At 47.8% G+C, this 20666-nt stretch overlaps 37 non-coding genes across 37 annotated transcripts; all 37 read right to left on the bottom strand.

The window, feature by feature from the left end:
* Positions 1-387: 387 nt before the first annotated feature.
* On the bottom strand, positions 388-461 carry TRNAI-AAU (transfer RNA isoleucine (anticodon AAU)). Its single transcript has one exon. It is a non-coding gene; the product is annotated as a tRNA-Ile (tRNA).
* A 215-nt stretch (positions 462-676) lies between these two features.
* Positions 677-748, bottom strand: TRNAD-GUC (transfer RNA aspartic acid (anticodon GUC)). Its single transcript has one exon. It is a non-coding gene; the product is annotated as a tRNA-Asp (tRNA).
* Positions 749-1484: 736 nt separating this feature from the next.
* Positions 1485-1558, bottom strand: TRNAI-AAU (transfer RNA isoleucine (anticodon AAU)). The gene has a single exon. It is a non-coding gene; the product is annotated as a tRNA-Ile (tRNA).
* A 215-nt stretch (positions 1559-1773) lies between these two features.
* On the bottom strand, positions 1774-1845 carry TRNAD-GUC (transfer RNA aspartic acid (anticodon GUC)). Its single transcript has one exon. It is a non-coding gene; the product is annotated as a tRNA-Asp (tRNA).
* A 736-nt stretch (positions 1846-2581) lies between these two features.
* Positions 2582-2655, bottom strand: TRNAI-AAU (transfer RNA isoleucine (anticodon AAU)). The gene has a single exon. It is a non-coding gene; the product is annotated as a tRNA-Ile (tRNA).
* Positions 2656-2870: 215 nt separating this feature from the next.
* Positions 2871-2942, bottom strand: TRNAD-GUC (transfer RNA aspartic acid (anticodon GUC)). Its single transcript has one exon. It is a non-coding gene; the product is annotated as a tRNA-Asp (tRNA).
* Positions 2943-3678: 736 nt separating this feature from the next.
* On the bottom strand, positions 3679-3752 carry TRNAI-AAU (transfer RNA isoleucine (anticodon AAU)). The gene has a single exon. It is a non-coding gene; the product is annotated as a tRNA-Ile (tRNA).
* Positions 3753-3967: 215 nt separating this feature from the next.
* On the bottom strand, positions 3968-4039 carry TRNAD-GUC (transfer RNA aspartic acid (anticodon GUC)). Its single transcript has one exon. It is a non-coding gene; the product is annotated as a tRNA-Asp (tRNA).
* A 736-nt stretch (positions 4040-4775) lies between these two features.
* Positions 4776-4849, bottom strand: TRNAI-AAU (transfer RNA isoleucine (anticodon AAU)). Its single transcript has one exon. It is a non-coding gene; the product is annotated as a tRNA-Ile (tRNA).
* Positions 4850-5064: 215 nt separating this feature from the next.
* TRNAD-GUC (transfer RNA aspartic acid (anticodon GUC)) lies at positions 5065-5136 on the bottom strand. The gene has a single exon. It is a non-coding gene; the product is annotated as a tRNA-Asp (tRNA).
* Positions 5137-5872: 736 nt separating this feature from the next.
* Positions 5873-5946, bottom strand: TRNAI-AAU (transfer RNA isoleucine (anticodon AAU)). The gene has a single exon. It is a non-coding gene; the product is annotated as a tRNA-Ile (tRNA).
* Positions 5947-6161: 215 nt separating this feature from the next.
* Positions 6162-6233, bottom strand: TRNAD-GUC (transfer RNA aspartic acid (anticodon GUC)). The gene has a single exon. It is a non-coding gene; the product is annotated as a tRNA-Asp (tRNA).
* A 736-nt stretch (positions 6234-6969) lies between these two features.
* TRNAI-AAU (transfer RNA isoleucine (anticodon AAU)) lies at positions 6970-7043 on the bottom strand. Its single transcript has one exon. It is a non-coding gene; the product is annotated as a tRNA-Ile (tRNA).
* Positions 7044-7258: 215 nt separating this feature from the next.
* TRNAD-GUC (transfer RNA aspartic acid (anticodon GUC)) lies at positions 7259-7330 on the bottom strand. The gene has a single exon. It is a non-coding gene; the product is annotated as a tRNA-Asp (tRNA).
* A 736-nt stretch (positions 7331-8066) lies between these two features.
* Positions 8067-8140, bottom strand: TRNAI-AAU (transfer RNA isoleucine (anticodon AAU)). The gene has a single exon. It is a non-coding gene; the product is annotated as a tRNA-Ile (tRNA).
* A 215-nt stretch (positions 8141-8355) lies between these two features.
* Positions 8356-8427, bottom strand: TRNAD-GUC (transfer RNA aspartic acid (anticodon GUC)). Its single transcript has one exon. It is a non-coding gene; the product is annotated as a tRNA-Asp (tRNA).
* Positions 8428-9163: 736 nt separating this feature from the next.
* TRNAI-AAU (transfer RNA isoleucine (anticodon AAU)) lies at positions 9164-9237 on the bottom strand. The gene has a single exon. It is a non-coding gene; the product is annotated as a tRNA-Ile (tRNA).
* Positions 9238-9452: 215 nt separating this feature from the next.
* On the bottom strand, positions 9453-9524 carry TRNAD-GUC (transfer RNA aspartic acid (anticodon GUC)). Its single transcript has one exon. It is a non-coding gene; the product is annotated as a tRNA-Asp (tRNA).
* A 736-nt stretch (positions 9525-10260) lies between these two features.
* On the bottom strand, positions 10261-10334 carry TRNAI-AAU (transfer RNA isoleucine (anticodon AAU)). The gene has a single exon. It is a non-coding gene; the product is annotated as a tRNA-Ile (tRNA).
* A 215-nt stretch (positions 10335-10549) lies between these two features.
* TRNAD-GUC (transfer RNA aspartic acid (anticodon GUC)) lies at positions 10550-10621 on the bottom strand. Its single transcript has one exon. It is a non-coding gene; the product is annotated as a tRNA-Asp (tRNA).
* A 736-nt stretch (positions 10622-11357) lies between these two features.
* On the bottom strand, positions 11358-11431 carry TRNAI-AAU (transfer RNA isoleucine (anticodon AAU)). Its single transcript has one exon. It is a non-coding gene; the product is annotated as a tRNA-Ile (tRNA).
* Positions 11432-12454: 1023 nt separating this feature from the next.
* TRNAI-AAU (transfer RNA isoleucine (anticodon AAU)) lies at positions 12455-12528 on the bottom strand. Its single transcript has one exon. It is a non-coding gene; the product is annotated as a tRNA-Ile (tRNA).
* A 215-nt stretch (positions 12529-12743) lies between these two features.
* Positions 12744-12815, bottom strand: TRNAD-GUC (transfer RNA aspartic acid (anticodon GUC)). Its single transcript has one exon. It is a non-coding gene; the product is annotated as a tRNA-Asp (tRNA).
* A 736-nt stretch (positions 12816-13551) lies between these two features.
* TRNAI-AAU (transfer RNA isoleucine (anticodon AAU)) lies at positions 13552-13625 on the bottom strand. Its single transcript has one exon. It is a non-coding gene; the product is annotated as a tRNA-Ile (tRNA).
* Positions 13626-13840: 215 nt separating this feature from the next.
* On the bottom strand, positions 13841-13912 carry TRNAD-GUC (transfer RNA aspartic acid (anticodon GUC)). The gene has a single exon. It is a non-coding gene; the product is annotated as a tRNA-Asp (tRNA).
* Positions 13913-14648: 736 nt separating this feature from the next.
* TRNAI-AAU (transfer RNA isoleucine (anticodon AAU)) lies at positions 14649-14722 on the bottom strand. The gene has a single exon. It is a non-coding gene; the product is annotated as a tRNA-Ile (tRNA).
* Positions 14723-14937: 215 nt separating this feature from the next.
* On the bottom strand, positions 14938-15009 carry TRNAD-GUC (transfer RNA aspartic acid (anticodon GUC)). The gene has a single exon. It is a non-coding gene; the product is annotated as a tRNA-Asp (tRNA).
* Positions 15010-15745: 736 nt separating this feature from the next.
* Positions 15746-15819, bottom strand: TRNAI-AAU (transfer RNA isoleucine (anticodon AAU)). The gene has a single exon. It is a non-coding gene; the product is annotated as a tRNA-Ile (tRNA).
* A 215-nt stretch (positions 15820-16034) lies between these two features.
* On the bottom strand, positions 16035-16106 carry TRNAD-GUC (transfer RNA aspartic acid (anticodon GUC)). Its single transcript has one exon. It is a non-coding gene; the product is annotated as a tRNA-Asp (tRNA).
* Positions 16107-16842: 736 nt separating this feature from the next.
* On the bottom strand, positions 16843-16916 carry TRNAI-AAU (transfer RNA isoleucine (anticodon AAU)). Its single transcript has one exon. It is a non-coding gene; the product is annotated as a tRNA-Ile (tRNA).
* Positions 16917-17131: 215 nt separating this feature from the next.
* Positions 17132-17203, bottom strand: TRNAD-GUC (transfer RNA aspartic acid (anticodon GUC)). The gene has a single exon. It is a non-coding gene; the product is annotated as a tRNA-Asp (tRNA).
* Positions 17204-17939: 736 nt separating this feature from the next.
* TRNAI-AAU (transfer RNA isoleucine (anticodon AAU)) lies at positions 17940-18013 on the bottom strand. Its single transcript has one exon. It is a non-coding gene; the product is annotated as a tRNA-Ile (tRNA).
* A 215-nt stretch (positions 18014-18228) lies between these two features.
* TRNAD-GUC (transfer RNA aspartic acid (anticodon GUC)) lies at positions 18229-18300 on the bottom strand. The gene has a single exon. It is a non-coding gene; the product is annotated as a tRNA-Asp (tRNA).
* Positions 18301-19036: 736 nt separating this feature from the next.
* TRNAI-AAU (transfer RNA isoleucine (anticodon AAU)) lies at positions 19037-19110 on the bottom strand. The gene has a single exon. It is a non-coding gene; the product is annotated as a tRNA-Ile (tRNA).
* Positions 19111-19325: 215 nt separating this feature from the next.
* TRNAD-GUC (transfer RNA aspartic acid (anticodon GUC)) lies at positions 19326-19397 on the bottom strand. The gene has a single exon. It is a non-coding gene; the product is annotated as a tRNA-Asp (tRNA).
* Positions 19398-20133: 736 nt separating this feature from the next.
* Positions 20134-20207, bottom strand: TRNAI-AAU (transfer RNA isoleucine (anticodon AAU)). Its single transcript has one exon. It is a non-coding gene; the product is annotated as a tRNA-Ile (tRNA).
* Positions 20208-20422: 215 nt separating this feature from the next.
* TRNAD-GUC (transfer RNA aspartic acid (anticodon GUC)) lies at positions 20423-20494 on the bottom strand. The gene has a single exon. It is a non-coding gene; the product is annotated as a tRNA-Asp (tRNA).
* Positions 20495-20666: the final 172 nt, after the last annotated feature.

Here is a 20666-nt window from a genome sequence, read left to right as displayed (position 1 = left end):
CCGCCGTCAGTGCCTGGCTGCGGAAACAGCACTTCCATCAGCATATGACTACATCAGCATATGAGTTCAACACAAGACCCATCATCAGTACATGAATACAGCACCAGAGACACCATCAGCACATAAACACAGCACCAAGCTTAACACAGAGATCCATTGCAATGGCGCAATGGTCAACAGCAAAATACGCTGCAACTATACTATCTGCTTGCTACAGGCTTCAAATAACACCACCACACCATAGGGACAACTACTTCTGCAAATCAGTTAGGCATGCAATTCTACACAGAAAGCACTATGAACAAAACGCGGAGTAAAAAGAAACAAGCTTCAGCATCGACCTACCTGGGATGAAACGAGTGCACGGGACCTCTAAAAAGCTGTGCTTGGCCCGTACGGGGATCGAACCCGCGACCTTGGCGTTATTAGCACCACGCTCTAACCAACTGAGCTAACCGGCCATGGGTGGGGCGTTTATCCCCTACGCAAAGAACTGGAAATAGGTATGAGCGCAAATAATTCCGTTTTGGGGGGGGGATGGATTTATCACACAATGTAGAGACTTCTGGTGGCAGTAAAGTGACAATCAAACAATAAAATATCAAAAGCCCCTGAATATGAATTTATTGCCAGCAGGATCAGCTTCTCGGAGCAAATTCAAGAATATAAGAGAGGCCTCCCCGTCGGGGAATCGAACCCCGGTCTCCCGCGTGACAGGCGGGGATACTTACCACTATACTAACGAGGATTGGCTGTGCCGTCACCTCTGGCATCGCACTCCGAGAAAGTGCACACGCGGTATGTGAATGATCAGATGAACCCCTGTTGGCCAGGCTCCTTTTTCGTTTTGGCACTTTCAGACAAGGGAGGCGAGACTGTGAAGAAAACTGCAATTTTTGGGAGAGAGAGCAGCCGCCCTAATGATGGCAAAGCTGTCTATAGTGTCTGGGAGCTTTTGTCAAACTTTTGCTCGGCAGACCAATAATGGCCTCATTCAGACAGCTGTATTTTCAGGACGGCATACTGACCCTAGCATGACCTAATATCAAGTCTAGTAAGTTAAAGATTGCCACAGCTACATTGATACATCACCAGAACCGCCGTCAGTGCCTGGCTGCGGAAACAGCACTTCCATCAGCATATGACTACATCAGCATATGAGTTCAACACAAGACCCATCATCAGTACATGAATACAGCACCAGAGACACCATCAGCACATAAACACAGCACCAAGCTTAACACAGAGATCCATTGCAATGGCGCAATGGTCAACAGCAAAATACGCTGCAACTATACTATCTGCTTGCTACAGGCTTCAAATAACACCACCACACCATAGGGACAACTACTTCTGCAAATCAGTTAGGCATGCAATTCTACACAGAAAGCACTATGAACAAAACGCGGAGTAAAAAGAAACAAGCTTCAGCATCGACCTACCTGGGATGAAACGAGTGCACGGGACCTCTAAAAAGCTGTGCTTGGCCCGTACGGGGATCGAACCCGCGACCTTGGCGTTATTAGCACCACGCTCTAACCAACTGAGCTAACCGGCCATGGGTGGGGCGTTTATCCCCTACGCAAAGAACTGGAAATAGGTATGAGCGCAAATAATTCCGTTTTGGGGGGGGGATGGATTTATCACACAATGTAGAGACTTCTGGTGGCAGTAAAGTGACAATCAAACAATAAAATATCAAAAGCCCCTGAATATGAATTTATTGCCAGCAGGATCAGCTTCTCGGAGCAAATTCAAGAATATAAGAGAGGCCTCCCCGTCGGGGAATCGAACCCCGGTCTCCCGCGTGACAGGCGGGGATACTTACCACTATACTAACGAGGATTGGCTGTGCCGTCACCTCTGGCATCGCACTCCGAGAAAGTGCACACGCGGTATGTGAATGATCAGATGAACCCCTGTTGGCCAGGCTCCTTTTTCGTTTTGGCACTTTCAGACAAGGGAGGCGAGACTGTGAAGAAAACTGCAATTTTTGGGAGAGAGAGCAGCCGCCCTAATGATGGCAAAGCTGTCTATAGTGTCTGGGAGCTTTTGTCAAACTTTTGCTCGGCAGACCAATAATGGCCTCATTCAGACAGCTGTATTTTCAGGACGGCATACTGACCCTAGCATGACCTAATATCAAGTCTAGTAAGTTAAAGATTGCCACAGCTACATTGATACATCACCAGAACCGCCGTCAGTGCCTGGCTGCGGAAACAGCACTTCCATCAGCATATGACTACATCAGCATATGAGTTCAACACAAGACCCATCATCAGTACATGAATACAGCACCAGAGACACCATCAGCACATAAACACAGCACCAAGCTTAACACAGAGATCCATTGCAATGGCGCAATGGTCAACAGCAAAATACGCTGCAACTATACTATCTGCTTGCTACAGGCTTCAAATAACACCACCACACCATAGGGACAACTACTTCTGCAAATCAGTTAGGCATGCAATTCTACACAGAAAGCACTATGAACAAAACGCGGAGTAAAAAGAAACAAGCTTCAGCATCGACCTACCTGGGATGAAACGAGTGCACGGGACCTCTAAAAAGCTGTGCTTGGCCCGTACGGGGATCGAACCCGCGACCTTGGCGTTATTAGCACCACGCTCTAACCAACTGAGCTAACCGGCCATGGGTGGGGCGTTTATCCCCTACGCAAAGAACTGGAAATAGGTATGAGCGCAAATAATTCCGTTTTGGGGGGGGGATGGATTTATCACACAATGTAGAGACTTCTGGTGGCAGTAAAGTGACAATCAAACAATAAAATATCAAAAGCCCCTGAATATGAATTTATTGCCAGCAGGATCAGCTTCTCGGAGCAAATTCAAGAATATAAGAGAGGCCTCCCCGTCGGGGAATCGAACCCCGGTCTCCCGCGTGACAGGCGGGGATACTTACCACTATACTAACGAGGATTGGCTGTGCCGTCACCTCTGGCATCGCACTCCGAGAAAGTGCACACGCGGTATGTGAATGATCAGATGAACCCCTGTTGGCCAGGCTCCTTTTTCGTTTTGGCACTTTCAGACAAGGGAGGCGAGACTGTGAAGAAAACTGCAATTTTTGGGAGAGAGAGCAGCCGCCCTAATGATGGCAAAGCTGTCTATAGTGTCTGGGAGCTTTTGTCAAACTTTTGCTCGGCAGACCAATAATGGCCTCATTCAGACAGCTGTATTTTCAGGACGGCATACTGACCCTAGCATGACCTAATATCAAGTCTAGTAAGTTAAAGATTGCCACAGCTACATTGATACATCACCAGAACCGCCGTCAGTGCCTGGCTGCGGAAACAGCACTTCCATCAGCATATGACTACATCAGCATATGAGTTCAACACAAGACCCATCATCAGTACATGAATACAGCACCAGAGACACCATCAGCACATAAACACAGCACCAAGCTTAACACAGAGATCCATTGCAATGGCGCAATGGTCAACAGCAAAATACGCTGCAACTATACTATCTGCTTGCTACAGGCTTCAAATAACACCACCACACCATAGGGACAACTACTTCTGCAAATCAGTTAGGCATGCAATTCTACACAGAAAGCACTATGAACAAAACGCGGAGTAAAAAGAAACAAGCTTCAGCATCGACCTACCTGGGATGAAACGAGTGCACGGGACCTCTAAAAAGCTGTGCTTGGCCCGTACGGGGATCGAACCCGCGACCTTGGCGTTATTAGCACCACGCTCTAACCAACTGAGCTAACCGGCCATGGGTGGGGCGTTTATCCCCTACGCAAAGAACTGGAAATAGGTATGAGCGCAAATAATTCCCTTTTGGGGGGGGGATGGATTTATCACACAATGTAGAGACTTCTGGTGGCAGTAAAGTGACAATCAAACAATAAAATATCAAAAGCCCCTGAATATGAATTTATTGCCAGCAGGATCAGCTTCTCGGAGCAAATTCAAGAATATAAGAGAGGCCTCCCCGTCGGGGAATCGAACCCCGGTCTCCCGCGTGACAGGCGGGGATACTTACCACTATACTAACGAGGATTGGCTGTGCCGTCACCTCTGGCATCGCACTCCGAGAAAGTGCACACGCGGTATGTGAATGATCAGATGAACCCCTGTTGGCCAGGCTCCTTTTTCGTTTTGGCACTTTCAGACAAGGGAGGCGAGACTGTGAAGAAAACTGCAATTTTTGGGAGAGAGAGCAGCCGCCCTAATGATGGCAAAGCTGTCTATAGTGTCTGGGAGCTTTTGTCAAACTTTTGCTCGGCAGACCAATAATGGCCTCATTCAGACAGCTGTATTTTCAGGACGGCATACTGACCCTAGCATGACCTAATATCAAGTCTAGTAAGTTAAAGATTGCCACAGCTACATTGATACATCACCAGAACCGCCGTCAGTGCCTGGCTGCGGAAACAGCACTTCCATCAGCATATGACTACATCAGCATATGAGTTCAACACAAGACCCATCATCAGTACATGAATACAGCACCAGAGACACCATCAGCACATAAACACAGCACCAAGCTTAACACAGAGATCCATTGCAATGGCGCAATGGTCAACAGCAAAATACGCTGCAACTATACTATCTGCTTGCTACAGGCTTCAAATAACACCACCACACCATAGGGACAACTACTTCTGCAAATCAGTTAGGCATGCAATTCTACACAGAAAGCACTATGAACAAAACGCGGAGTAAAAAGAAACAAGCTTCAGCATCGACCTACCTGGGATGAAACGAGTGCACGGGACCTCTAAAAAGCTGTGCTTGGCCCGTACGGGGATCGAACCCGCGACCTTGGCGTTATTAGCACCACGCTCTAACCAACTGAGCTAACCGGCCATGGGTGGGGCGTTTATCCCCTACGCAAAGAACTGGAAATAGGTATGAGCGCAAATAATTCCCTTTTGGGGGGGGGATGGATTTATCACACAATGTAGAGACTTCTGGTGGCAGTAAAGTGACAATCAAACAATAAAATATCAAAAGCCCCTGAATATGAATTTATTGCCAGCAGGATCAGCTTCTCGGAGCAAATTCAAGAATATAAGAGAGGCCTCCCCGTCGGGGAATCGAACCCCGGTCTCCCGCGTGACAGGCGGGGATACTTACCACTATACTAACGAGGATTGGCTGTGCCGTCACCTCTGGCATCGCACTCCGAGAAAGTGCACACGCGGTATGTGAATGATCAGATGAACCCCTGTTGGCCAGGCTCCTTTTTCGTTTTGGCACTTTCAGACAAGGGAGGCGAGACTGTGAAGAAAACTGCAATTTTTGGGAGAGAGAGCAGCCGCCCTAATGATGGCAAAGCTGTCTATAGTGTCTGGGAGCTTTTGTCAAACTTTTGCTCGGCAGACCAATAATGGCCTCATTCAGACAGCTGTATTTTCAGGACGGCATACTGACCCTAGCATGACCTAATATCAAGTCTAGTAAGTTAAAGATTGCCACAGCTACATTGATACATCACCAGAACCGCCGTCAGTGCCTGGCTGCGGAAACAGCACTTCCATCAGCATATGACTACATCAGCATATGAGTTCAACACAAGACCCATCATCAGTACATGAATACAGCACCAGAGACACCATCAGCACATAAACACAGCACCAAGCTTAACACAGAGATCCATTGCAATGGCGCAATGGTCAACAGCAAAATACGCTGCAACTATACTATCTGCTTGCTACAGGCTTCAAATAACACCACCACACCATAGGGACAACTACTTCTGCAAATCAGTTAGGCATGCAATTCTACACAGAAAGCACTATGAACAAAACGCGGAGTAAAAAGAAACAAGCTTCAGCATCGACCTACCTGGGATGAAACGAGTGCACGGGACCTCTAAAAAGCTGTGCTTGGCCCGTACGGGGATCGAACCCGCGACCTTGGCGTTATTAGCACCACGCTCTAACCAACTGAGCTAACCGGCCATGGGTGGGGCGTTTATCCCCTACGCAAAGAACTGGAAATAGGTATGAGCGCAAATAATTCCGTTTTGGGGGGGGGATGGATTTATCACACAATGTAGAGACTTCTGGTGGCAGTAAAGTGACAATCAAACAATAAAATATCAAAAGCCCCTGAATATGAATTTATTGCCAGCAGGATCAGCTTCTCGGAGCAAATTCAAGAATATAAGAGAGGCCTCCCCGTCGGGGAATCGAACCCCGGTCTCCCGCGTGACAGGCGGGGATACTTACCACTATACTAACGAGGATTGGCTGTGCCGTCACCTCTGGCATCGCACTCCGAGAAAGTGCACACGCGGTATGTGAATGATCAGATGAACCCCTGTTGGCCAGGCTCCTTTTTCGTTTTGGCACTTTCAGACAAGGGAGGCGAGACTGTGAAGAAAACTGCAATTTTTGGGAGAGAGAGCAGCCGCCCTAATGATGGCAAAGCTGTCTATAGTGTCTGGGAGCTTTTGTCAAACTTTTGCTCGGCAGACCAATAATGGCCTCATTCAGACAGCTGTATTTTCAGGACGGCATACTGACCCTAGCATGACCTAATATCAAGTCTAGTAAGTTAAAGATTGCCACAGCTACATTGATACATCACCAGAACCGCCGTCAGTGCCTGGCTGCGGAAACAGCACTTCCATCAGCATATGACTACATCAGCATATGAGTTCAACACAAGACCCATCATCAGTACATGAATACAGCACCAGAGACACCATCAGCACATAAACACAGCACCAAGCTTAACACAGAGATCCATTGCAATGGCGCAATGGTCAACAGCAAAATACGCTGCAACTATACTATCTGCTTGCTACAGGCTTCAAATAACACCACCACACCATAGGGACAACTACTTCTGCAAATCAGTTAGGCATGCAATTCTACACAGAAAGCACTATGAACAAAACGCGGAGTAAAAAGAAACAAGCTTCAGCATCGACCTACCTGGGATGAAACGAGTGCACGGGACCTCTAAAAAGCTGTGCTTGGCCCGTACGGGGATCGAACCCGCGACCTTGGCGTTATTAGCACCACGCTCTAACCAACTGAGCTAACCGGCCATGGGTGGGGCGTTTATCCCCTACGCAAAGAACTGGAAATAGGTATGAGCGCAAATAATTCCCTTTTGGGGGGGGGATGGATTTATCACACAATGTAGAGACTTCTGGTGGCAGTAAAGTGACAATCAAACAATAAAATATCAAAAGCCCCTGAATATGAATTTATTGCCAGCAGGATCAGCTTCTCGGAGCAAATTCAAGAATATAAGAGAGGCCTCCCCGTCGGGGAATCGAACCCCGGTCTCCCGCGTGACAGGCGGGGATACTTACCACTATACTAACGAGGATTGGCTGTGCCGTCACCTCTGGCATCGCACTCCGAGAAAGTGCACACGCGGTATGTGAATGATCAGATGAACCCCTGTTGGCCAGGCTCCTTTTTCGTTTTGGCACTTTCAGACAAGGGAGGCGAGACTGTGAAGAAAACTGCAATTTTTGGGAGAGAGAGCAGCCGCCCTAATGATGGCAAAGCTGTCTATAGTGTCTGGGAGCTTTTGTCAAACTTTTGCTCGGCAGACCAATAATGGCCTCATTCAGACAGCTGTATTTTCAGGACGGCATACTGACCCTAGCATGACCTAATATCAAGTCTAGTAAGTTAAAGATTGCCACAGCTACATTGATACATCACCAGAACCGCCGTCAGTGCCTGGCTGCGGAAACAGCACTTCCATCAGCATATGACTACATCAGCATATGAGTTCAACACAAGACCCATCATCAGTACATGAATACAGCACCAGAGACACCATCAGCACATAAACACAGCACCAAGCTTAACACAGAGATCCATTGCAATGGCGCAATGGTCAACAGCAAAATACGCTGCAACTATACTATCTGCTTGCTACAGGCTTCAAATAACACCACCACACCATAGGGACAACTACTTCTGCAAATCAGTTAGGCATGCAATTCTACACAGAAAGCACTATGAACAAAACGCGGAGTAAAAAGAAACAAGCTTCAGCATCGACCTACCTGGGATGAAACGAGTGCACGGGACCTCTAAAAAGCTGTGCTTGGCCCGTACGGGGATCGAACCCGCGACCTTGGCGTTATTAGCACCACGCTCTAACCAACTGAGCTAACCGGCCATGGGTGGGGCGTTTATCCCCTACGCAAAGAACTGGAAATAGGTATGAGCGCAAATAATTCCCTTTTGGGGGGGGGATGGATTTATCACACAATGTAGAGACTTCTGGTGGCAGTAAAGTGACAATCAAACAATAAAATATCAAAAGCCCCTGAATATGAATTTATTGCCAGCAGGATCAGCTTCTCGGAGCAAATTCAAGAATATAAGAGAGGCCTCCCCGTCGGGGAATCGAACCCCGGTCTCCCGCGTGACAGGCGGGGATACTTACCACTATACTAACGAGGATTGGCTGTGCCGTCACCTCTGGCATCGCACTCCGAGAAAGTGCACACGCGGTATGTGAATGATCAGATGAACCCCTGTTGGCCAGGCTCCTTTTTCGTTTTGGCACTTTCAGACAAGGGAGGCGAGACTGTGAAGAAAACTGCAATTTTTGGGAGAGAGAGCAGCCGCCCTAATGATGGCAAAGCTGTCTATAGTGTCTGGGAGCTTTTGTCAAACTTTTGCTCGGCAGACCAATAATGGCCTCATTCAGACAGCTGTATTTTCAGGACGGCATACTGACCCTAGCATGACCTAATATCAAGTCTAGTAAGTTAAAGATTGCCACAGCTACATTGATACATCACCAGAACCGCCGTCAGTGCCTGGCTGCGGAAACAGCACTTCCATCAGCATATGACTACATCAGCATATGAGTTCAACACAAGACCCATCATCAGTACATGAATACAGCACCAGAGACACCATCAGCACATAAACACAGCACCAAGCTTAACACAGAGATCCATTGCAATGGCGCAATGGTCAACAGCAAAATACGCTGCAACTATACTATCTGCTTGCTACAGGCTTCAAATAACACCACCACACCATAGGGACAACTACTTCTGCAAATCAGTTAGGCATGCAATTCTACACAGAAAGCACTATGAACAAAACGCGGAGTAAAAAGAAACAAGCTTCAGCATCGACCTACCTGGGATGAAACGAGTGCACGGGACCTCTAAAAAGCTGTGCTTGGCCCGTACGGGGATCGAACCCGCGACCTTGGCGTTATTAGCACCACGCTCTAACCAACTGAGCTAACCGGCCATGGGTGGGGCATTTATCCCCTACGCAAAGAACTGGAAATAGGTATGAGCGCAAATAATTCCCTTTTGGGGGGGGGATGGATTTATCACACAATGTAGAGACTTCTGGTGGCAGTAAAGTGACAATCAAACAATAAAATATCAAAAGCCCCTGAATATGAATTTATTGCCAGCAGGATCAGCTTCTCGGAGCAAATTCAAGAATATAAGAGAGGCCTCCCCGTCGGGGAATCGAACCCCGGTCTCCCGCGTGACAGGCGGGGATACTTACCACTATACTAACGAGGATTGGCTGTGCCGTCACCTCTGGCATCGCACTCCGAGAAAGTGCACACGCGGTATGTGAATGATCAGATGAACCCCTGTTGGCCAGGCTCCTTTTTCGTTTTGGCACTTTCAGACAAGGGAGGCGAGACTGTGAAGAAAACTGCAATTTTTGGGAGAGAGAGGAGCCGCCCTAATGATGGCAAAGCTGTCTATAGTGTCTGGGAGCTTTTGTCAAACTTTTGCTCGGCAGACCAATAATGGCCTCATTCAGACAGCTGTATTTTCAGGACGGCATACTGACCCTAGCATGACCTAATATCAAGTCTAGTAAGTTAAAGATTGCCACAGCTACATTGATACATCACCAGAACCGCCGTCAGTGCCTGGCTGCGGAAACAGCACTTCCATCAGCATATGACTACATCAGCATATGAGTTCAACACAAGACCCATCATCAGTACATGAATACAGCACCAGAGACACCATCAGCACATAAACACAGCACCAAGCTTAACACAGAGATCCATTGCAATGGCGCAATGGTCAACAGCAAAATACGCTGCAACTATACTATCTGCTTGCTACAGGCTTCAAATAACACCACCACACCATAGGGACAACTACTTCTGCAAATCAGTTAGGCATGCAATTCTACACAGAAAGCACTATGAACAAAACGCGGAGTAAAAAGAAACAAGCTTCAGCATCGACCTACCTGGGATGAAACGAGTGCACGGGACCTCTAAAAAGCTGTGCTTGGCCCGTACGGGGATCGAACCCGCGACCTTGGCGTTATTAGCACCACGCTCTAACCAACTGAGCTAACCGGCCATGGGTGGGGCGTTTATCCCCTACGCAAAGAACTGGAAATAGGTATGAGCGCAAATAATTCCCTTTTGGGGGGGGGATGGATTTATCACACAATGTAGAGACTTCTGGTGGCAGTAAAGTGACAATCAAACAATAAAATATCAAAAGCCCCTGAATATGAATTTATTGCCAGCAGGATCAGCTTCTCGGAGCAAATTCAAGAATATAAGAGAGGCCTCCCCGTCGGGGAATCGAACCCCGGTCTCCCGCGTGACAGGCGGGGATACTTACCACTATACTAACGAGGATTGGCTGTGCCGTCACCTCTGGCATCGCACTCCGAGAAAGTGCACACGCGGTATGTGAATGATCAGATGAACCCCTGTTGGCCAGGCTCCTTTTTCGTTTTGGCACTTTCAGACAAGGGAGGCGAGACTGTGAAGAAAACTGCAATTTTTGGGAGAGAGAGGAGCCGCCCTAATGATGGCAAAGCTGTCTATAGTGTCTGGGAGCTTTTGTCAAACTTTTGCTCGGCAGACCAATAATGGCCTCATTCAGACAGCTGTATTTTCAGGACGGCATACTGACCCTAGCATGACCTAATATCAAGTCTAGTAAGTTAAAGATTGCCACAGCTACATTGATACATCACCAGAACCGCCGTCAGTGCCTGGCTGCGGAAACAGCACTTCCATCAGCATATGACTACATCAGCATATGAGTTCAACACAAGACCCATCATCAGTACATGAATACAGCACCAGAGACACCATCAGCACATAAACACAGCACCAAGCTTAACACAGAGATCCATTGCAATGGCGCAATGGTCAACAGCAAAATACGCTGCAACTATACTATCTGCTTGCTACAGGCTTCAAATAACACCACCACACCATAGGGACAACTACTTCTGCAAATCAGTTAGGCATGCAATTCTACACAGAAAGCACTATGAACAAAACGCGGAGTAAAAAGAAACAAGCTTCAGCATCGACCTACCTGGGATGAAACGAGTGCACGGGACCTCTAAAAAGCTGTGCTTGGCCCGTACGGGGATCGAACCCGCGACCTTGGCGTTATTAGCACCACGCTCTAACCAACTGAGCTAACCGGCCATGGGTGGGGCGTTTATCCCCTACGCAAAGAACTGGAAATAGGTATGAGCGCAAATAATTCCCTTTTGGGGGGGGGATGGATTTATCACACAATGTAGAGACTTCTGGTGGCAGTAAAGTGACAATCAAACAATAAAATATCAAAAGCCCCTGAATATGAATTTATTGCCAGCAGGATCAGCTTCTCGGAGCAAATTCAAGAATATAAGAGAGGCCTCCCCGTCGGGGAATCAAACCCCGGTCTCCCGCGTGACAGGCGGGGATACTTACCACTATACTAACGAGGATTGGCTGTGCCGTCACCTCTGGCATCGCACTCCGAGAAAGTGCACACGCGGTATGTGAATGATCAGATGAACCCCTGTTGGCCAGGCTCCTTTTTCGTTTTGGCACTTTCAGACAAGGGAGGCGAGACTGTGAAGAAAACTGCAATTTTTGGGAGAGAGAGCAGCCGCCCTAATGATGGCAAAGCTGTCTATAGTGTCTGGGAGCTTTTGTCAAACTTTTGCTCGGCAGACCAATAATGGCCTCATTCAGACAGCTGTATTTTCAGGACGGCATACTGACCCTAGCATGACCTAATATCAAGTCTAGTAAGTTAAAGATTGCCACAGCTACATTGATACATCACCAGAACCGCCGTCAGTGCCTGGCTGCGGAAACAGCACTTCCATCAGCATATGACTACATCAGCATATGAGTTCAACACAAGACCCATCATCAGTACATGAATACAGCACCAGAGACACCATCAGCACATAAACACAGCACCAAGCTTAACACAGAGATCCATTGCAATGGCGCAATGGTCAACAGCAAAATACGCTGCAACTATACTATCTGCTTGCTACAGGCTTCAAATAACACCACCACACCATAGGGACAACTACTTCTGCAAATCAGTTAGGCATGCAATTCTACACAGAAAGCACTATGAACAAAACGCGGAGTAAAAAGAAACAAGCTTCAGCATCGACCTACCTGGGATGAAACGAGTGCACGGGACCTCTAAAAAGCTGTGCTTGGCCCGTACGGGGATCGAACCCGCGACCTTGGCGTTATTAGCACCACGCTCTAACCAACTGAGCTAACCGGCCATGGGTGGGGCGTTTATCCCCTACGCAAAGAACTGGAAATAGGTATGAGCGCAAATAATTCCCTTTTGGGGGGGGGATGGATTTATCACACAATGTAGAGACTTCTGGTGGCAGTAAAGTGACAATCAAACAATAAAATATCAAAAGCCCCTGAATATGAATTTATTGCCAGCAGGATCAGCTTCTCGGAGCAAATTCAAGAATATAAGAGAGGCCTCCCCGTCGGGGAATCGAACCCCGGTCTCCCGCGTGACAGGCGGGGATACTTACCACTATACTAACGAGGATTGGCTGTGCCGTCACCTCTGGCATCGCACTCCGAGAAAGTGCACACGCGGTATGTGAATGATCAGATGAACCCCTGTTGGCCAGGCTCCTTTTTCGTTTTGGCACTTTCAGACAAGGGAGGCGAGACTGTGAAGAAAACTGCAATTTTTGGGAGAGAGAGCAGCCGCCCTAATGATGGCAAAGCTGTCTATAGTGTCTGGGAGCTTTTGTCAAACTTTTGCTCGGCAGACCAATAATGGCCTCATTCAGACAGCTGTATTTTCAGGACGGCATACTGACCCTAGCATGACCTAATATCAAGTCTAGTAAGTTAAAGATTGCCACAGCTACATTGATACATCACCAGAACCGCCGTCAGTGCCTGGCTGCGGAAACAGCACTTCCATCAGCATATGACTACATCAGCATATGAGTTCAACACAAGACCCATCATCAGTACATGAATACAGCACCAGAGACACCATCAGCACATAAACACAGCACCAAGCTTAACACAGAGATCCATTGCAATGGCGCAATGGTCAACAGCAAAATACGCTGCAACTATACTATCTGCTTGCTACAGGCTTCAAATAACACCACCACACCATAGGGACAACTACTTCTGCAAATCAGTTAGGCATGCAATTCTACACAGAAAGCACTATGAACAAAACGCGGAGTAAAAAGAAACAAGCTTCAGCATCGACCTACCTGGGATGAAACGAGTGCACGGGACCTCTAAAAAGCTGTGCTTGGCCCGTACGGGGATCGAACCCGCGACCTTGGCGTTATTAGCACCACGCTCTAACCAACTGAGCTAACCGGCCATGGGTGGGGCGTTTATCCCCTACGCAAAGAACTGGAAATAGGTATGAGCGCAAATAATTCCCTTTTGGGGGGGGGATGGATTTATCACACAATGTAGAGACTTCTGGTGGCAGTAAAGTGACAATCAAACAATAAAATATCAAAAGCCCCTGAATATGAATTTATTGCCAGCAGGATCAGCTTCTCGGAGCAAATTCAAGAATATAAGAGAGGCCTCCCCGTCGGGGAATCGAACCCCGGTCTCCCGCGTGACAGGCGGGGATACTTACCACTATACTAACGAGGATTGGCTGTGCCGTCACCTCTGGCATCGCACTCCGAGAAAGTGCACACGCGGTATGTGAATGATCAGATGAACCCCTGTTGGCCAGGCTCCTTTTTCGTTTTGGCACTTTCAGACAAGGGAGGCGAGACTGTGAAGAAAACTGCAATTTTTGGGAGAGAGAGCAGCCGCCCTAATGATGGCAAAGCTGTCTATAGTGTCTGGGAGCTTTTGTCAAACTTTTGCTCGGCAGACCAATAATGGCCTCATTCAGACAGCTGTATTTTCAGGACGGCATACTGACCCTAGCATGACCTAATATCAAGTCTAGTAAGTTAAAGATTGCCACAGCTACATTGATACATCACCAGAACCGCCGTCAGTGCCTGGCTGCGGAAACAGCACTTCCATCAGCATATGACTACATCAGCATATGAGTTCAACACAAGACCCATCATCAGTACATGAATACAGCACCAGAGACACCATCAGCACATAAACACAGCACCAAGCTTAACACAGAGATCCATTGCAATGGCGCAATGGTCAACAGCAAAATACGCTGCAACTATACTATCTGCTTGCTACAGGCTTCAAATAACACCACCACACCATAGGGACAACTACTTCTGCAAATCAGTTAGGCATGCAATTCTACACAGAAAGCACTATGAACAAAACGCGGAGTAAAAAGAAACAAGCTTCAGCATCGACCTACCTGGGATGAAACGAGTGCACGGGACCTCTAAAAAGCTGTGCTTGGCCCGTACGGGGATCGAACCCGCGACCTTGGCGTTATTAGCACCACGCTCTAACCAACTGAGCTAACCGGCCATGGGTGGGGCGTTTATCCCCTACGCAAAGAACTGGAAATAGGTATGAGCGCAAATAATTCCGTTTTGGGGGGGGGATGGATTTATCACACAATGTAGAGACTTCTGGTGGCAGTAAAGTGACAATCAAACAATAAAATATCAAAAGCCCCTGAATATGAATTTATTGCCAGCAGGATCAGCTTCTCGGAGCAAATTCAAGAATATAAGAGAGGCCTCCCCGTCGGGGAATCGAACCCCGGTCTCCCGCGTGACAGGCGGGGATACTTACCACTATACTAACGAGGATTGGCTGTGCCGTCACCTCTGGCATCGCACTCCGAGAAAGTGCACACGCGGTATGTGAATGATCAGATGAACCCCTGTTGGCCAGGCTCCTTTTTCGTTTTGGCACTTTCAGACAAGGGAGGCGAGACTGTGAAGAAAACTGCAATTTTTGGGAGAGAGAGCAGCCGCCCTAATGATGGCAAAGCTGTCTATAGTGTCTGGGAGCTTTTGTCAAACTTTTGCTCGGCAGACCAATAATGGCCTCATTCAGACAGCTGTATTTTCAGGACGGCATACTGACCCTAGCATGACCTAATATCAAGTCTAGTAAGTTAAAGATTGCCACAGCTACATTGATACATCACCAGAACCGCCGTCAGTGCCTGGCTGCGGAAACAGCACTTCCATCAGCATATGACTACATCAGCATATGAGTTCAACACAAGACCCATCATCAGTACATGAATACAGCACCAGAGACACCATCAGCACATAAACACAGCACCAAGCTTAACACAGAGATCCATTGCAATGGCGCAATGGTCAACAGCAAAATACGCTGCAACTATACTATCTGCTTGCTACAGGCTTCAAATAACACCACCACACCATAGGGACAACTACTTCTGCAAATCAGTTAGGCATGCAATTCTACACAGAAAGCACTATGAACAAAACGCGGAGTAAAAAGAAACAAGCTTCAGCATCGACCTACCTGGGATGAAACGAGTGCACGGGACCTCTAAAAAGCTGTGCTTGGCCCGTACGGGGATCGAACCCGCGACCTTGGCGTTATTAGCACCACGCTCTAACCAACTGAGCTAACCGGCCATGGGTGGGGCGTTTATCCCCTACGCAAAGAACTGGAAATAGGTATGAGCGCAAATAATTCCGTTTTGGGGGGGGGATGGATTTATCACACAATGTAGAGACTTCTGGTGGCATTAAAGTGACAATCAAACAATAAAATATCAAAAGCCCCTGAATATGAATTTATTGCCAGCAGGATCAGCTTCTCGGAGCAAATTCAAGAATATAAGAGAGGCCTCCCCGTCGGGGAATCGAACCCCGGTCTCCCGCGTGACAGGCGGGGATACTTACCACTATACTAACGAGGATTGGCTGTGCCGTCACCTCTGGCATCGCACTCCGAGAAAGTGCACACGCGGTATGTGAATGATCAGATGAACCCCTGTTGGCCAGGCTCCTTTTTCGTTTTGGCACTTTCAGACAAGGGAGGCGAGACTGTGAAGAAAACTGCAATTTTTGGGAGAGAGAGCAGCCGCCCTAATGATGGCAAAGCTGTCTATAGTGTCTGGGAGCTTTTGTCAAACTTTTGCTCGGCAGACCAATAATGGCCTCATTCAGACAGCTGTATTTTCAGGACGGCATACTGACCCTAGCATGACCTAATATCAAGTCTAGTAAGTTAAAGATTGCCACAGCTACATTGATACATCACCAGAACCGCCGTCAGTGCCTGGCTGCGGAAACAGCACTTCCATCAGCATATGACTACATCAGCATATGAGTTCAACACAAGACCCATCATCAGTACATGAATACAGCACCAGAGACACCATCAGCACATAAACACAGCACCAAGCTTAACACAGAGATCCATTGCAATGGCGCAATGGTCAACAGCAAAATACGCTGCAACTATACTATCTGCTTGCTACAGGCTTCAAATAACACCACCACACCATAGGGACAACTACTTCTGCAAATCAGTTAGGCATGCAATTCTACACAGAAAGCACTATGAACAAAACGCGGAGTAAAAAGAAACAAGCTTCAGCATCGACCTACCTGGGATGAAACGAGTGCACGGGACCTCTAAAAAGCTGTGCTTGGCCCGTACGGGGATCGAACCCGCGACCTTGGCGTTATTAGCACCACGCTCTAACCAACTGAGCTAACCGGCCATGGGTGGGGCGTTTATCCCCTACGCAAAGAACTGGAAATAGGTATGAGCGCAAATAATTCCCTTTTGGGGGGGAGATGGATTTATCACACAATGTAGAGACTTCTGGTGGCAGTAAAGTGACAATCAAACAATAAAATATCAAAAGCCCCTGAATATGAATTTATTGCCAGCAGGATCAGCTTCTCGGAGCAAATTCAAGAATATAAGAGAGGCCTCCCCGTCGGGGAATCGAACCCCGGTCTCCCGCGTGACAGGCGGGGATACTTACCACTATACTAACGAGGATTGGCTGTGCCGTCACCTCTGGCATCGCACTCCGAGAAAGTGCACACGCGGTATGTGAATGATCAGATGAACCCCTGTTGGCCAGGCTCCTTTTTCGTTTTGGCACTTTCAGACAAGGGAGGCGAGACTGTGAAGAAAACTGCAATTTTTGGGAGAGAGAGCAGCCGCCCTAATGATGGCAAAGCTGTCTATAGTGTCTGGGAGCTTTTGTCAAACTTTTGCTCGGCAGACCAATAATGGCCTCATTCAGACAGCTGTATTTTCAGGACGGCATACTGACCCTAGCATGACCTAATATCAAGTCTAGTAAGTTAAAGATTGCCACAGCTACATTGATACATCACCAGAACCGCCGTCAGTGCCTGGCTGCGGAAACAGCACTTCCATCAGCATATGACTACATCAGCATATGAGTTCAACACAAGATCCATCATCAGTACATGAATACAGCACCAGAGACACCATCAGCACATAAACACAGCACCAAGCTTAACACAGAGATCCATTGCAATGGCGCAATGGTCAACAGCAAAATACGCTGCAACTATACTATCTGCTTGCTACAGGCTTCAAATAACACCACCACACCATAGGGACAACTACTTCTGCAAATCAGTTAGGCATGCAATTCTACACAGAAAGCACTATGAACAAAACGCGGAGTAAAAAGAAACAAGCTTCAGCATCGACCTACCTGGGATGAAACGAGTGCACGGGACCTCTAAAAAGCTGTGCTTGGCCCGTACGGGGATCGAACCCGCGACCTTGGCGTTATTAGCACCACGCTCTAACCAACTGAGCTAACCGGCCATGGGTGGGGCGTTTATCCCCTACGCAAAGAACTGGAAATAGGTATGAGCGCAAATAATTCCCTTTTGGGGGGGGGATGGATTTATCACACAATGTAGAGACTTCTGGTGGCAGTAAAGTGACAATCAAACAATAAAATATCAAAAGCCCCTGAATATGAATTTATTGCCAGCAGGATCAGCTTCTCGGAGCAAATTCAAGAATATAAGAGAGGCCTCCCCGTCGGGGAATCGAACCCCGGTCTCCCGCGTGACAGGCGGGGATACTTACCACTATACTAACGAGGATTGGCTGTGCCGTCACCTCTGGCATCGCACTCCGAGAAAGTGCACACGCGGTATGTGAATGATCAGATGAACCCCTGTTGGCCAGGCTCCTTTTTCGTTTTGGCACTTTCAGACAAGGGAGGCGAGACTGTGAAGAAAACTGCAATTTTTGGGAGAGAGAGCAGCCGCCCTAATGATGGCAAAGCTGTCTATAGTGTCTGGGAGCTTTTGTCAAACTTTTGCTCGGCAGACCAATAATGGCCTCATTCAGACAGCTGTATTTTCAGGACGGCATACTGACCCTAGCATGACCTAATATCAAGTCTAGTAAGTTAAAGATTGCCACAGCTACATTGATACATCACCAGAACCGCCGTCAGTGCCTGGCTGCGGAAACAGCACTTCCATCAGCATATGACTACATCAGCATATGAGTTCAACACAAGACCCATCATCAGTACATGAATACAGCACCAGAGACACCATCAGCACATAAACACAGCACCAAGCTTAACACAGAGATCCATTGCAATGGCGCAATGGTCAACAGCAAAATACGCTGCAACTATACTATCTGCTTGCTACAGGCTTCAAATAACACCACCACACCATAGGGACAACTACTTCTGCAAATCAGTTAGGCATGCAATTCTACACAGAAAGCACTATGAACAAAACGCGGAGTAAAAAGAAACAAGCTTCAGCATCGACCTACCTGGGATGAAACGAGTGCACGGGACCTCTAAAAAGCTGTGCTTGGCCCGTACGGGGATCGAACCCGCGACCTTGGCGTTATTAGCACCACGCTCTAACCAACTGAGCTAACCGGCCATGGGTGGGGCGTTTATCCCCTACGCAAAGAACTGGAAATAGGTATGAGCGCAAATAATTCCGTTTTGGGGGGGGGATGGATTTATCACACAATGTAGAGACTTCTGGTGGCAGTAAAGTGACAATCAAACAATAAAATATCAAAAGCCCCTGAATATGAATTTATTGCCAGCAGGATCAGCTTCTCGGAGCAAATTCAAGAATATAAGAGAGGCCTCCCCGTCGGGGAATCGAACCCCGGTCTCCCGCGTGACAGGCGGGGATACTTACCACTATACTAACGAGGATTGGCTGTGCCGTCACCTCTGGCATCGCACTCCGAGAAAGTGCACACGCGGTATGTGAATGATCAGATGAACCCCTGTTGGCCAGGCTCCTTTTTCGTTTTGGCACTTTCAGACAAGGGAGGCGAGACTGTGAAGAAAACTGCAATTTTTGGGAGAGAGAGCAGCCGCCCTAATGATGGCAAAGCTGTCTATAGTGTCTGGGAGCTTTTGTCAAACTTTTGCTCGGCAGACCAATAATGGCCTCATTCAGACAGCTGTATTTTCAGGACGGCATACTGACCCTAGCATGACCTAATATCAAGTCTAGTAAGTTAAAGATTGCCACAGCTACATTGATACATCACCAGAACCGCCGTCAGTGCCTGGCTGCGGAAACAGCACTTCCATCAGCATATGACTACATCAGCATATGAGTTCAACACAAGACCCATCATCAGTACATGAATACAGCACCAGAGACACCATCAGCACATAAACACAGCACCAAGCTTAACACAGAGATCCATTGCAATGGCGCAATGGTCAACAGCAAAATACGCTGCAACTATACTATCTGCTTGCTACAGGCTTCAAATAACACCACCACACCATAGGGACAACTACTTCTGCAAATCAGTTAGGCATGCAATTCTACACAGAAAGCACTATGAACAAAACGCGGAGTAAAAAGAAACAAGCTTCAGCATCGACCTACCTGGGATGAAACGAGTGCACGGGACCTCTAAAAAGCTGTGCTTGGCCCGTACGGGGATCGAACCCGCGACCTTGGCGTTATTAGCACCACGCTCTAACCAACTGAGCTAACCGGCCATGGGTGGGGCGTTTATCCCCTACGCAAAGAACTGGAAATAGGTATGAGCGCAAATAATTCCGTTTTGGGGGGGGGATGGATTTATCACACAATGTAGAGACTTCTGGTGGCAGTAAAGTGACAATCAAACAATAAAATATCAAAAGCCCCTGAATATGAATTTATTGCCAGCAGGATCAGCTTCTCGGAGCAAATTCAAGAATATAAGAGAGGCCTCCCCGTCGGGGAATCGAACCCCGGTCTCCCGCGTGACAGGCGGGGATACTTACCACTATACTAACGAGGATTGGCTGTGCCGTCACCTCTGGCATCGCACTCCGAGAAAGTGCACACGCGGTATGTGAATGATCAGATGAACCCCTGTTGGCCAGGCTCCTTTTTCGTTTTGGCACTTTCAGACAAGGGAGGCGAGACTGTGAAGAAAACTGCAATTTTTGGGAGAGAGAGCAGCCGCCCTA

This window comes from Ranitomeya imitator, chromosome 4, assembly GCF_032444005.1.
Source record: "Ranitomeya imitator isolate aRanImi1 chromosome 4, aRanImi1.pri, whole genome shotgun sequence".
NCBI lineage: Eukaryota > Metazoa > Chordata > Amphibia > Anura > Dendrobatidae > Ranitomeya > Ranitomeya imitator.
The sequence above is the reverse complement of the archived record's forward strand: the minus strand, read 5'-3'. Positions and strand labels throughout refer to the sequence as shown.